The sequence below is a fragment of the Ostrea edulis genome, chromosome 5 (assembly GCF_947568905.1).
Source record: "Ostrea edulis chromosome 5, xbOstEdul1.1, whole genome shotgun sequence".
Taxonomy (NCBI): domain Eukaryota; kingdom Metazoa; phylum Mollusca; class Bivalvia; order Ostreida; family Ostreidae; genus Ostrea; species Ostrea edulis.
In genome coordinates, this window is record NC_079168.1 from 68274381 (window position 1) to 68287042 (window position 12662).

General features: G+C 36.0%; 1 long non-coding RNA gene across 1 annotated transcript; it reads right to left on the reverse strand.

Moving 5' to 3' along the window:
- Positions 1–5249: 5249 nt before the first annotated feature.
- On the reverse strand, positions 5250–10545 carry LOC130054727 (uncharacterized). Its single transcript, XR_008803027.1, has 5 exons — positions 10463–10545; positions 9207–9264; positions 8933–9115; positions 8602–8748; positions 5250–5347 (listed from the first exon to the last, which is right to left on the reverse strand). It is a non-coding gene; the product is annotated as an uncharacterized LOC130054727 (long non-coding RNA).
- Positions 10546–12662: the final 2117 nt, after the last annotated feature.

A 12662-nucleotide genomic window follows, 5' to 3' on the forward strand; every position in this document is an offset into this window, starting at 1 on the left:
GAATTCAAATGGCAATAGGTCAACTGATCATTTAGCAATACGTTTTAACTTCTCACTGAATATTAACTCTCGAGGTCCGGGTTACTAGAAGTTAAACACATTCCTGTTACTGAATACAGATTATATTAAAGGATTTAAAGATTTACTCGCTAGCAATGAAAATGAGTTAAATGCTATTCGTAATGATAGAATGAAATGGGGAAAAATTGAAATATTGATAAAAAATTATTCTATATCTTTCGCAAAGCACAATAGCAATTGATATCGAGGACGAGAAAAAAAATGTGCGACTCATTCCCGTCTTTAGAGGAATGCTCAGCTGTAAAAATAATGAAAAACAATAAATCACCAGGATCCGACGGTATTCCTGTAGAGTTTTATAAGATTTTCTGGAACGATATCAAACTTTTTTTCTATAATACCTTAAAAATGGCCCATGAAACGAGAATGATGTCTTTTACGCAAAGAATGTCCATTGTATCGCTTATACGCAAAAAGGGAGATAAGGCAAATATAAAAAAAATTACCGACCAATTAGCTTGACTAATACAGATTACCGCCTTTGATTACAAAGCATATATAAAGGGGAGATATATCGGGACAAACGCAAGAACAATTTTAGACAGTTTTGAGTATTGTGAAGTATCAAGAAGGAATACTGATATTCTTAGATTTCCAAAAAAGCTTTCGATTCAGTAGAATGTAATTTCATATTGACGTATTAAAAAAGTTTAACTTTGGAAATGAATTTATTAAATGGATAAAACTTTTATATAAGAATCCTTTATTTCGAATAAAAAATAATGCTTGGATTTCGGAATCTTGTGAGATGCAAAGAGGAATTCTACAGGGATGTCCAATATCAGCTCTTCTATTCTTATTTGTTGTTGAAATTCTATTTTTAAAAATAAAATCTCGTGATGACATAAAAGGATTTTAAAAAAACAAGCCCACATGGAAAATGAAATAAAAATATTGCAACACGCGGATGACACAACGTTACCTGTAGCTGATGCAGAGTCTTTATAAAAGTAGTTAATAAGTACTTTCTGCACTAAATCTGGTATGAAACTGAATATTGAAAAAAACTATTGGAATTTTACTTGGACCTTTAAAATATCGATATCAATATTTTAAAAATATTGAATGACAAATGAAGAAGTAAAGTATTTGGGGATATACTTAGGACACGATCATGCTAAATGTTATAAACTTAACTGGAACGAAAAGATTGAAAAACTCACCAAGACACTAAATACATGGAAATCTAGAAAACTAACTCTTTTTGGAAAATGCAGTAATGAATACATTAGCATTGTCTAAATTATTATACAGTGCAAGTATTCTTGTGGATCCAAATGAAAATACACATGTACTACAAAACAAATCAACAAAGCTATCTTTAATTTCCTTTGGAATAAAAGAGAAAAAAAAAGAAAAAGAAAAACCCTTATTGGACAAATAGAAGATGGGAGGATAGGAGTAGTAGACATTGAAAGCAAATTTCAAGCCTTAAAAGTCATGTGGATCAAACGTCTATTTAGTTCAAATACGCCACAAAACGACTTTTTAAATTCTTTTTAAAGAAAATATAACATAAACCCAAGCTATATCCTGAGTCTAAGCACAAAGAATAAACAAGAAATAATAATATAAAAAAAAAACCTGTTGACAAATATTCCTACATGCTATTGCAAAGTGATCAGCTATTTCAATAAATGCTAAGCTTTACAGAATATCACACTTATATCGACCGATGAAATTTTGTCTCAACCAATTTGGTTAAACACACTCTTTAGGTACAAAAATGACACACTATCTTTCAAAAATTGGATTCAATGTAAAATATTTCATGTAAAGGACCTTTTTGATGAAAACGGAAAATTAAAAAAACTAGAACGTTTCAGTCAAACCTTAAAAGTGAAAGCCAACTGGCTATGTGAATACACAATTCTGGAAAAAAAATTCAGAAATATTGAAACACAATTTGCCTGCCAAAAATCCATATGTATAAACATGAAGGTTGTCGTAAAATACGTTTAAGAAATAACACAACTGTATTAATTAAAGAATTAAAAAGTCAAGAAATATATAATATTGAAAATTGTCTAATGAATGGGTTCGATCTCAGGGAGTACCAGGTGTGACGTAGAGCATACAGAGTAACTCGTACGCTGTAGCAGATCAGTCACGTAGACCCGACATACATAGTGTATCTGAATTAATACGGACTATTTGATATAAAATCAAATAATTTCGATTATTGTGCTTATGAAATTTGTTTTGCCAATATGTGAAAACAAATGGTCTAGAGAATTACACTGTAGTTTTAAAGAATTTAGAAATTCAATTTATATTTCTAAAGTAAGAAATATTTTAAACAAATCAGTAGCGGAATTCAATTACAAATTATTACATAACTTGACAAGCTGTAATTTGCCACTGAGCAAATGGCAAAAGGAACAATCCAGTTTTTGCCAATTATGTAAGGTTGTAGAAAATTCAAAGCATTTACTCTTTGAGTGCAAAAATGTACAATAGATTTGAAACACTGTTGGAAAATATTTCAATTCTAAAATTACATGGAAATTAATTGTTCTAGGTTTTTATTTACAAAAAAAACAACAACAAAAAACAACAATACAACAAACAGCTATAACAATGTGATATCTTTTATTGCTATGAAAATACATAAATTTAAAAAGAAATGTAGATTTGAAAATTGTGAAGAAAGCATACGTCTCACGACGAGACAGTTATTGTATGAATTCTATGCATGTGAAAAAATCAAAGCAAATTATTTCTATAAAATGCTAAAGGATATTGCTGAAAAGATATAATGTCTAATAAATATATTTTGTTTGTTTATATGCATTGTAATAAGATGATAAACTTGAAGGGGACAGTCCTTCAAGATAAACAGGTCAGGGACACAAACTTGGACTCTGATTTATGTGACCCCTGACTATATGTATAATATATTATTGTACAATATTATCATTCTTATCTTTTTATTTCTGAAATTGTATATACATGAATTATATGAACTAAATGCCTTTCGAATCCAGGGGGCCCCTGATCATATTGCGCCGCCATTTTAATTCGACAAATTTTACAGTAGTTATGGGACTTTGTTGAATTTGTACATGCTACACTATAAAAACACTCTGTGGACGCAACTCCTCAGAGACCGCTGTACGGATTTTGTTCAAATGTTGCAGGATTATTAGTTAAACTATGTAGTTGATCATATTCCACCTTAATTTTGATTCTACAAATGTTATAGGAGTTGTGGAACTTTTGTGCTTCAACTTTTTTTTTGCGGCGGTGGATGACATATAACTACACGTAGCAATCTTGTTCATTATCATTAATGGAAGTAAAATTTTCTGTTGCCAGTTTTAAAGTTTCTGCTCCGTTGATGATATTTGCCCAGTTAAAATTTTCAATTAAAGAATTGAGTTTTATAAATTAGTTAGCATTTTTATAAACCCATACTTTACGCTTGTATGCGCGGTAGTAATATATATTCTAAATAAGCAAGCTGTATGTGACACTATGATCACTAAGTGACGATTTCATTCTTAATATACCCGCTTCACATGATTGAATGTCTGTAGATGTCAGTATTGGGTCAATCAGTGCCCGATTCCGATTAGCTATTGTCTTTGATAACATCTTAAAAATATGGATAATTCATTATTAATAGAAAATATAAACTTTCCCAGTTTCAAATAGCTTTATACGAGATTTTTTTATTATGTCTAGAAATAAAATTCCTACAAAGGATATATTTCTATTATGCACAAAGTTTAATTAAAATATTTTGCAAAATCCTATCACGACGATTGACGTCACATGAGGATATAGCCACCTTAATGTCTGGCGATTCTCACGATGAAAGTTACCAATTGACTCGGAAATCCCCTTTACAGATCGGAATCTTCAGTAGCTAGAATTTATAGCAAATACATACTAAACAATTTGTCAACTTTTTAAAATTAAAAACCATAAAACATTCAAAAAAAAAAAAAATGAATAAAAAGTTATCACGCAATAACCTCCTTCCGCACAAAAATCAATGGTAGCAGAGGAAATTCAGAGATCAGTAGAGAAACCTTACTCTTAGTTTAATCGAGGACAGGGGAAGAATTCCGACAACCAAATATATCTAGACAAAATTTTTCATTGTTGTCAGAATCAACAACAACAGTGACCACGGATATTGTAAAGCAATGGCACAAAATAATGAAGAGGAGGATGAATTAAATAACCACTGAAGAATTAACGGCAAAATTAAACAGTAAGGTATCTACTTCATCAAGTATTTTCAACGCAGTGGAAGGAGTATCCAGATTTGCAAGGAGAGAATATCTTATTTCTAATGGAAACAGGTGATCTCTGCAATAAGACTTGGTAGATGTAGATCTGCCAAATGTTTCTGGGACTTGCGTTATTTCAAACAAAAAGAGGATGGGAAGATGCCCACACAATATCCCTATGTGATATTTTCATGTGCGCAGTGCGTGATGGCCCAGGAAAGTTGAACGAAGTTAGTCCCAAAATACAGGCATGGATATGTAACGTTATATTACATCACACAAAGTATTTGATAATAACAAATTGTTTTGATAAAATATAAAAACTACAAATAACCAAAAAAAAAAAAAAAAAAAAAAAAGTGAGAGGAAAAGGAACTACATAATCGTTTACACAGATAGAGAGCAATCTCTCACCAGAGGGCGTTACGCTACGCTCCACAACAGTGAAAGTGAAGCTTGCGTAGCACGCCCTCTGGTGAGAAAATGAGATAGAGAGATCGGGTTCGGGATACACCAACATTGTATCTGACTTGAACGGGAAAAATAAAATAAATTTTAAGGTGGCTCACTACACCCAGAAAGAGTTTCTCAAATCAGTGTACGAATTGATTTAATTATAAAAGCTATGATGATATATAATAAGTATATATGCCAAAAAATATACAAATTTGGATAAAAATATGATTTTCAAAACAAAAAAATTCAACACATATAAATAAAAGACTCTGGGGAATTTGAAGTCGAGATCTGCAGTTCACCAGCCCAATGCTTTAACCACTGAGCTACGATGACAGACAAACAAATCGGTCGGTACAAACATTTTCACAAAACATTTAAATCGCCATCTTGTGACGTGGTGTCATACAGCTTTAGTGTAGTGAGCTACCTTAAAACACTAACAGTAAATTAGAAACCAACACAATAGGATAAGTTCATATATTTTATTTTTCTTCTACGTCTTTATCTTCTTATGAAAGGTGGTGCAGCGCGTTCATTTTGGAGAAAATGTCGAGATCGACTTTGACCTAAAAAGAAAAGAGGAAAAAAAAAAAACCCACAATAAATTCGAACCATACAGTGTAAGTATACTCCAGAAAGTCATTGTGTAAATTTATATATATCATATACTTATCTTTTGATGAAAAGGTAAATTAAAACAGCTATTGAGGGGAAATGTCGAGACCGGGGTTGGCTTTTTAACACTGACGATTTTTATTGGTTGGTCCCAACGGTCACAGAGTTTTCACATGTTATTTAGAAAAGATGTTAAAAACCAGACAAATATTTTGCCAGTATAATAAACTATCAAAAATAATACGATTTGACAATTTCGACAAATTATATACGGGTATTAAAGGATCACTGGACAACCCAATGTAAGGAGATCACTGGTCAACTCAATGTAAGGAGATCACTGGTCAACTCAATGTAAGGAGATCACTGGACTACTCAATGTAAGGAGATCACTGGACAACTCAATGTAAGGAGATCACTGGACAACTCAATGTAAGGAGATCACTGGACAACTCAATGTAAGGAGATCACTGGTCAACTCAATGTAAGGAGATCACTGGACAACTCAATGTAAGATCACTGGACAACTCAATGTAGGAGAACACTGGACAACTCAATGTAAGGAGATCACTGGTCAACTCAATGTAAGGAGATCACTGGACAACTCAATGTAAGGAGATTACTGGTCAACTCAATGTAAGGAGATCACTGGACAACTCAATGTAAGGAGATCACGATGATTTCTGATGGAATGACGTTCATGGTGGAGCAAGCGCGCGAGAAAAAATATTATCAGGAACATCATGGGAGATTTACAGTATGTAGTCGTACTGAATGATGATTTCATGTTAGACATGGAATTTACATTAATTCCCCCTCTATCTGTCTATTGCTCAAAGTGGTTCTCTCTACTCTGCTTCCGGGGTACTGGTTTTTTTTTTTTTTTTTATCGCTGAATGTTTCCCACTAACAGCCTGCAGGTCGTCCATGCTTTCACGTCACAATATAATTGTTGACTTTTGAAATTTCGCGTGTAACGTTACGTGATCATGAATATTTCGAAATGGGGCGTTCTCTATCCGACTCGGAGACTATATAATTAAATAAGAAAATAGCTTTATTACTCTTTAATCCGATTGAGTTAAATTTAATAATTTGCATAAAATGTATAACTTATATAGCTTGATATAAAACACATATTTTAAAATTCCTATCATAATATCCAAAGATACATTTTTGGGGGTCTAGAATGAATCGCCTGATTACTCCTTGTTAGTTTACAGGATAGATATTCTAAAGAAATCGAAGACAATAACACACGTTTTCATAAAATCTCTGTAACTCTCGATTGTTGTAAGTTTCGCATGCACGTGATTCAGACACCTGTAATCTATCAAATGCATGGGTTGTCGATCTTTAAATATAACTACTTTTTGAGAAATGTCGCGCCTCAATGATGCTCAACGCAATTGAACGACTGGAAGCAGATGTATCACAATTTGCAACTGCAAGAGATTTCAATGTTGCCCAAAGCACCATATCTCGCCTTTGGAATAGAAAATCAATAGCATCGTTCAACAAAATATTGTCAAAAAGCGGATCGCTTCATCCAATTCCGTCATCTTCGTCAACAGCGTCATCTAGATAGCATATGTCATTACTGGAATTCGTCGAATATCAATCAGACTATTCGCAATCGACTACGGCATGCTGGGATTAGACCCGTTCCTGGCATTGTTCTGACTTCACAACATCGCCGGAACAGACTTCAATAATCTCAAACTTATAGAGTATGACCGCGGCGACGCTGAAGAATAGTTCGGTTCAGCGATGAATCTCGAATTTTACTACAGAGGCCTGATGGAAGACTCAGAGTGCAAAGTATGTGAACCAATGCTGTTATATCTGTAGATGATATTGTTGCCCGCATCGGGATCCGGGTTAGAATAGGTCCTCAATACTTCTTGCTTCTCGAAAAAGGCAACTAAATGGGGCGGTCCTTCGGGTGAGACTGCAAAAACCGAAGCCCCGTGTCACAGCAGGTGTGGTGCAATAAAGATCCCTCCCTGCTCAAAGGACATAAGTGCCGAGCATAGGCCTAAATTTTGCAGCCCTTCGCCGACTATGATGACATCTCCATGAAAGTTTTTCAAGCGGGACGTTAAACAATATACATCCATCCATTCGGCTTTTAGATGGTTGATAGACAATTTTTATTCTGTCCTGCACATTGATTTTGTCACTAGAAAAGCATTTTGAGCACTTGTATTTTGGCGCCCTTTAGTGTCCTTGTTAGGCCTATTTTAGCTTACTTTCTTGTTATGATGAATAATTTCTGTATGATTTGTGTACGCTTTTAAAACGTCATATTGCTCATCCAGACTTCAGTCTCATTTGTTAGAACCAGTATCAAGTCTTCTTAAAGTGTATTCCTTGCTTCAAAGAAAGGAAGCTGCACACTACCACTGACAGAATAAGGGATCATTGCTTTAAACACTAATCACCTGTAAACCACAGCGAAAGGTTTAATGTGTTAAGCGTACCAAATTTAACAGATGCAGATTCGATTACAGTAACTAAAATTGAATATGTTGATACACTGTAAAATCAAAGATCTCATTTAAAAACTTTTTGGAATACATGTAATTAGTAATTTAATTTTTTTTCTAACTAAACTGACTATCACATAAACTTTCATTACTGTTCTGTCAAATGAAACAGTTTTTACGCAAAGATCACGATTTTTTACAGAGTTATTTCTATTTGAAAAGTACCACAATGCCTAATGGAGATATAAATAATGATCGTCCTGAGGGGAAGTCAATCGCCGTTTTCGTCAGTTATGTGGCTTCTATCGATGTCTGCATAGAATATACTACTTAGTATTGACTTAATGAAACGGGATCTTGCTGTGTAAATTTGACTTTTGATTAGTTGTTTTCAAGGTATCATGTACGATTCTACTGATTCAAAAGGCCATTTTTCCCATGCGCGATTTTTTTTTTCCATTTATCTTTTCCCTTTTCGTAGAAATTTTTTTTTTTCACAAAGGAACTATTTGATGTCGGTAGCTGAGACTACTTCTTGATGTCCACCTGGGTTGTTTACCTGCAGTTAGTCTTGTTTGCGAGAAGATGCCGTGTGGGGTGGTGTTATTCCGGTGTCGACAGGTAAAACAGAACATTTCCGACTGAGTTATTTCTCATCAATTTAACAAACCGATTTCTAATTATTTCTCCAAATAGGATGTAGTGAAAATAATTACCGATGTGCGATACCTTTACAGCTCCATCTTATTGACTGGGTGTGACAGAGTTACGGCTCTTTCTCCGATATACTCTGTTGTTCCATTTTGACCATGTGCATAAATTAATGTTCGTATATCCTTGAACAATATAGGAGTTGAAAAGACCTGAAATAAAATTAGAATAAAGTTACTGCACCCAAGCTTGCATGGATGACGTAATCTTTCACGTTACACTTATTCACTTAGCTGCAATATTGTAGCCCTCTCTGATTTTCTTTTTTTAGGGGAAAACGTCAGAATTACAAAAAATTGGATAGGGCTACATTATTGCAGCTATTATTCACTATACCGTTGTCAGGGCAAAGATGATTCCTATTACTGCACCAGCAGAGATGTCTATTGGACGATGAGCGTTGTCCTGGAAACGACTCACTCCGGCATACAAAGCAAAGCAAAGCACCAACATCTGTACCAAAGCACAGAATAGACGCAACCTTCTCCATCGACGTGAGATACGTAGATGTATGTAAATCTGAAAACGAAGTATGCGTTATAATGTAAGGTTCAGGTAGGGGCTTACGTGATGGGAATTGTGTTATAATCACCTTTATACATGTACTTACTGCCAGGAACGTCATTCCATACCAGGCAGAGGCCGTATGACCCGAGGGAAACGATTTCCTGCAAAACATGAAGGTCAGGATACTCTTACATTCTTTACATACCCCCGTAGGATATTGACCAGGGGTCATTTTTCTACGAAGAAATTTGACCCCCTGGTCAATATTCTACGTAGAAAAATGACCCACTTTTTGTAGAAAATATGGCCTTGGGGTCATTTTTCTCCGTGTGGATTGTAGAAAAATGACCCCATAGAATAATGACCCTGTCATTTTTTGATACAAAAAACTGTTATGGTAGGAATATTCTTGTTAGGCAAATACATAGGGGTAAAACGACGCAGCCTTGTGATATGAGGTGTTCATTTCTAAAAACGTTAAAGTTTAAATAACAAAATTAAAAGGTTATACTACACTTTACATCAATAATACAAGATGTTTTATCCCCATTAAAGGAAAACAAATAACAAGGCTATAATGATGATATATTCTACGGGGGTCACTTTTCGTCGTTACACCAGCATACATACGACTGAAAATTTTATATAGAAGTACAGTGAAACATGTCCAATCTGATCTGCACTGAGATACAATTTCTTGGTAATCACGAGTCTTTCGGATATGACTATAAAAACGAACGTTCCGTGTCGCAGCAGGTGTTGGCATGTTAAAGAACCCTCACTGCTACGGCCCTGAGCGCTAAGCATAGGTCTAATTGATTGATTGAATATTGTTTTACGTCCCTCTCGAAAATATTTCACTCATACGGAGACGTCACCACCGGTGAAGGGCTGCAGAATTTAGGCCTATGCTCGGCGCTTATGGCCATTGAGCAGGGAGAGATCTTTATCGTGCCACATCTGCTGTGACAAGGGAACTCGGTTTTTACGGTCTCATCCGAAGGACCGCCCCATTTAGTCGCCTTTTACGACAAGCAAGGGGACACTGAGGACCTATTCTAACCCGGATCTCCACGGATGCATAGGTCTAAAATTGTGGTACTTCACCTACTGCTGTTGATGTCTCAATACGAGTACAATTTTTCGACGGGATGTAAAACAAATAACCATGTTGTTTCAAAGCATGTCAGCAGAGGCCAATATGAGGAAGGTTTGTAAAAATTCATTTAACCGAGATCTATCTATCAAGTGATAATGGGCTGCGGTCTCTTTCTTTGCTCGCTAATTTTATCCAATGACGAAATTTCTGTCACGGGTTGATGGTTATCCTGCAGTTGTAGGAGATGAAGTGTCACATACCTATCGTGCCAACACTCGCCGCAACATGGGACTTCAGTTTTTACGGAAGTACACTACTACATCGTCACAATGGCTGACTTCCTTTTAATACATGAATGAAAATATAAAGATCAGCAATATTTGTTTTTTCATTTTAAATTCATTGCTAGTTGAGTAGTTCAGTCATTTGACGTGTCGACTGCTGATCTGTAGATCGCGGGTTCGAGTCCAGCAGGGATTTGTTTTTGTTTTTAAAGATTACTTTCTACTAAAACTGCATTGTTTGATCAAATAAAGAAAATTAGAAAGTTTTCAGTTTCAAAATATTATTGCACACATCCTCCACTTTTCATTCATATCAAATTTTTTCCTCTTTAAGGTTACTTCCAAATGCCTAACGTTTGGCAAAGGAACACTATTATCATTTTACATCTTAGGTTGGACGCGGTCAAAACAGGACGGGGCTCGAACCAACGATATAATAATAATAACAATATCCTTTATTTATACAGGATTGAACAAATAGTTATATAAACTAGTTTACATTGTGGTCCTGTCTATAACATATATACATATCGAGAACATATATCACAATACATGGAAATACCACTAAATGAAAAGAGACAATACATAAGTATCACTGAGGATAAAAAAAATGTTTGAGATAGGCTGATTTAAAAGATGTCCCGGTTATTGCGGTCATTAATGTAGAATCAGGGCCGTAACTGCCGATGAGGCAGACGAGGCAACTGCCTCGTCTGATTTTTTGGCAAAAAAGAAAATAAAATTATATAAATGTTATATTATAGGATATATGTTTAAAATGAAGACAAGCACCTTTGTCTTTGACACCATATTACGATTCTTTACATAGTACAAATGAAACACAAACATGATAAATTGGGATTTAAAAAGTGTCATTTTCAGTCGTAAAGTCAATCGGCGGCCCCCAATCCCCTGCCTCCCCTGATTTAGAACCCTACTTACGGCCCTGGAAGAGGATTCGGGAACGTCACGAGTGAAAGCAGGTGATTTGATCGACGGGGGTCATTCTCTCACCAGAGGGCGTGTTAGTGCGAAGAGCGCACGAAACTCTGGGTAGAGAATGCGACGGGGGTATGACATACATTGAGGGGACTTTAGTGTGTGTGTTAGAATCCGGTAGGATGAGATTAGGTCCCCCTACTCACTCCCACCCCCTCCCCCCCCAGTGAATCTACAACAAAGAAGGGAATTAACTGCAGCCAGAGTTTGATATTACATGTATTGCTTACTCCTCCTAGGCACTGATCCCACCTCTGGTATATCCAGGGTCCATGTTTGTCTGATCCCACCTCTGGTATATCCAGGGTCCATGTTTGTCTGATCCCACCTCTGGTATATCCAGGGTCCATGTTTGTCTGATCCCACCTCTGGTATATCCAGGATCCATGTTTGTCTGATCCCACCTCTGGTATATCCAGGGGTCCATGTTTGTCTGATCCCACCTCTGGTATATCCAGGGGTCCATGTTTGTCTGATCCCACCTCTGGTATATCCAGGGTCCATGTTTGTCTGATTCCACCTCTGGTATATCCAGGGTCCATGTTTGTCTGATCCCACCTCTGGTATATTCAGGGGTCCATGTTTGTCTGATCCCACCTCTGGTATATCCAGGGGTCCATGTTTGCCCTCCTAGGCACTGATCCCACCTCTGGTATATCCAGGGGTCCATGTTTGTCTGATCCCACCTCTGGTATATCCAGGGGTCCATGTTTGCCCTCCTTGGCCACTGATTCCATCTCTGGTATATCCAGGGGTCCATGTTTGCCTAACTCTTTATTTTGTATTGCTGATAGGAGTTATAAGATTAATCACTGTTCGTTATCTTCACCTTTCAGTGAATTTATTGAAACGGGCTATTATTAATTGCTATCAATAGTCTGACAAATAGCAAAGTGAAGCTCACTGATTCAGAGTTTTATCTATTTCTAATCTACTGATACATTTAGTGTATTCGCTGTGGCCGTGTGGGTTGATATGCAGCCTGCCGACGAACTATGAACAACACTGAAGTGCAAAGCGTATGTGATGAGGATAATTAACTTACAAAATAGATTCTCAGTACATGTTTAGATTCATTATGTGTACATACCTCTCGGCGGAATCAACGGTCTAGTGGGGACTAGGAGAGTCAGCTGTACGTGTACCGAGCACTTCACACAAAATTAAATCCATGAAG